Source organism: Chrysochloris asiatica, unplaced genomic scaffold (genome assembly GCF_000296735.1).
Source record: "Chrysochloris asiatica unplaced genomic scaffold, ChrAsi1.0 scaffold00174, whole genome shotgun sequence".
Classification (NCBI taxonomy): Eukaryota; Metazoa; Chordata; class Mammalia; order Afrosoricida; family Chrysochloridae; genus Chrysochloris; species Chrysochloris asiatica.
The window spans coordinates 3393683-3397068 of record NW_006408692.1 but is presented as its reverse complement, the minus strand read 5'-3'; positions in this window follow the sequence as shown (position 1 = coordinate 3397068).

Sequence of the window (3386 nt, the reverse complement as noted above, 5' to 3'; positions counted from 1 at the left end):
CCCCACCCTGTGGATCTAGGTTCCCTCTTGAAAGCTTGTAAGCCAGTCACTTCTTACCTTTGCATCCCTCCCCCCATTTTGGGTAGCCAATGTTCAAGTTGCCTATCCCTTTCCACTCTTTGTGTGAAGGGGGTGGGGATAATTCTTGTAGCTGGGGAATGTTTTCCTCTTTTGAGCTACTGCAGTTATAGGTGTAGGTTCAGTTCATCAAGTTGTATCAGATGATTCTTTTTTTTTTTTCCTTTTTCCTCTTCTTCCTTGGGTTGAGTTCTGTTCATCCAGTCATTGAAGCCAGGTCATGTGGGTATCATCTGCAAGTGTGGGTGTTCTTGCGTCTGTTTGCCCTCTTCTTTTCAGCTGGTCTGTTCGTTCTCAGCTCTAGTCCTCTGTGTCTGTATCACTGACTCTGAGCCCATGGTTACCTTGGTCCTGCCTCGCTGCTGACCAACCGAGTCTCCACCCGGGTTCACAGTAGTCTGCAGAACAATGCAGAGCTTAGATCGCCACTTCATTGTGTTCTTCGGTCACTGGTCACTTCCCTTTATGGGTGACGTGTGTGGTCGCCAATCAGAGCGTGGATTTCCGTTGCGTCTTAGTCTTGGGAGAAGATCTGGGCTGAGAGGACCCAGCCACTTGCCTTGATGCATCCTGGGCTAGCAACTTGCTTGTTCTTGTGGTAACAGTCGGACTGCCCTTACTGTTCTGTATTTTTCCTGTAGATCTTTCTTTCAAGAAGTGTCTTCTGGTTTTCTGGCTGCTCCAGGCTGGTCTGCTTACCCTTTCAAGAGGAAAATTTCCCATCTCTGAAGGTCTGGATGTGGTTAGGCTTGGATCTATATTCTTATGTACTGCCGAGGCTCTTTAGGAAACCTCCTTCACTGTATACATCGTAGTCCCATTTTAGGTATTCCAATCAGTTATAGGCAGAAGTGGGTCCAGACATTTTTGTTGGAAGTTTTAAAATTGCCTGACCATCTTCTTTAGTTATAGGTCTGTTCAAATTTTCTACTTCATTCTGTATTATTTTAGGTAGATTGTATTTTTCTAAAACTTTGTCCATTTCTTCTAGATTTTTTAATTTATTGGAGCATAATTCTTCATCTTTTTTTTTAGTTGTAAAGTGCCATAGATGGTTCTGACTCATAGAGACCCTGTATAGGGTTTCCAAGGAACAGCTTGTTGGTTTGAACTGCTAACCTTGTGGTTTGCAGCCCAGTGCTGATCCTATAACACCACAACAATAGTCTACAGTTCTTCATAGTATTCTGTTATTATCCTTATTTCCATTGGTTCTATTGTGATGTCACCCACATAGTTTCTTATGCATGTTATTTGCATCTTCTCTTCATATTCTTTTGTTAAGTTTGCCAATTGTTTGTCAATTTTATTAATCCTTTCAAGGAACCAACTTCTTATCTTGTTTATTTTTCTATTGTTTTCTAATTCATTTGTTTCTGCTCTAAATTATTATTATTTCATTTATTCTGTTGACTGTAGGCTGATCTTTATCTAATTGTTGTAGATGTGTTAGTGTGTTGATTTGGATCATTTGTTCTTTTTGGATGTCAAATGCTCATTAAATTTCTTAACCTTCTTAACAACTGTCTGAAGAGATATGATTATTGACTGTATTTTACAGATAATAAAATGGAGGCAATAAGTAGTATGTTTTGCTATTATTATTGTAATAAGCACAGTGATTTTCATTTTATTGAAATGTACATAAATCTGACAGTTTTGAATGTACAGTTGCAGAATGTTGAAAGAAAATACTATAAAATGGAGATAAGATAATAGCTATCCCATAGCAACTTTGAAAGGCTATACAAATTTAATATAGAAATAGACTTAATGTTTTAGAAAATGGGACTCCCATCTTTAGATATCAATATGCAAATATAGCCAATATCCACAAATCAAATATGTAAGATCAACATTTAGAACTCTTTGTTTTTGCTGTTGTTCACGGCCACAGAGTCAGTTCAAATTCATTGCAAACCTATCTAGGGCTTCTTAGACTATAGTTCTTTATGGGATTTGAAAGCTTCATCTTTCACCCAACAGAACTCTTAGACCAACTCAGATAATTTCCCTTTATTTCCATTAAACATTTAGTTGACAAACCTCTTATTTTTCAACATATGCTACCATTTACAGAAAAAATAGTTTTTTTCTACTTTTAAGTTTTTATTGAGGATTGAGTGAGAGTTTACAAGGCAGATCATCAGTTTTACATTTAACAAATCATACAACTTGTTTCATCACAATAATTACCATCCCCTCCATGTACCATCAGTTAACAGTATTTCTCTCTATTCACTTTAGCTCATTTTTTAAACAAAAACACTAAAGCATATATAATAATTTATACAACCAAAGGGCATATTCTGCAAGTCTGCCTCCTGGCCATTATCTCTTAGTCCCTCTCTTCCCATGAATCTAGAGGCCTCAGCTACTCCCCCTCTCCATGTCCCCATCTTTGCCTCCATCTCTGGTGTCCCTGCTTCTCTGGATAAGGTCTTGCATTCCTCTTTTGCTCTTCTCCCATGATGGCCCTAGGGTCCTTTGTTTCTGGACTGTAAGATTAACTGCTCCCCCATTTTTGTTACAAAATGTCTACCTTAACAATTGTGATAGTCTCAATTAGTCATGATAACAATTACTCACTATTGAATTAAAAGAATCTATCCCCATCTCTTTTCACCAGACCCATCTAGACAAGATGAAACTATTCAGTGGGGACTATTTCTCTGCCCCACCCCCCACTCTTGAAACCTTGTAATCCAGTCACTTTGTGCCTTTATCGCCCCCTCATTTTAGGTAGCCAGTATTTAAATTGCTCATCCCTATCTACCCTGTGTACAGAGGGGATAGCATTAATACTTAATGTGAAGACTCCTTCACTCTCTGTTGATATTTAGAATTACTACCTCCATGAATCCACCACTCGTCTGTCAGTTTGTCTTAATGTGGTGGCTTGTAAGTTGCTGTGATTCTGAAAGCTTTGACACTGGTATTTTAAATACCAGCTGGGTCACCCATGGTGGACAGGTTTCAGATGAGCTTTCAGATGAAGACAGACTAGGAAGAAGGAGTGACGAACTACTTCCGAATATTTAGTCTCTGAAAACCTTATGAATAGCAGAGAAACACTGTCAGATATAATGCCAGAAAATGAGCCCCTCAGATTGGAAGGCACTCAAAATGTGACTGGGAAGAGCTGCCTCCTCAAAGTAGAGTTGACCATGATGATGCAAATGTAGTAAAGCGCATGGGAGTAAAGTCCTCGGAACCTAAATTTGCTGAGAGGCACAACTCAAAATGAAGAGAAACAGCTGTAAACATCCATTGAAAATCAGATCATGGAATGTACGAAGTATGAATCT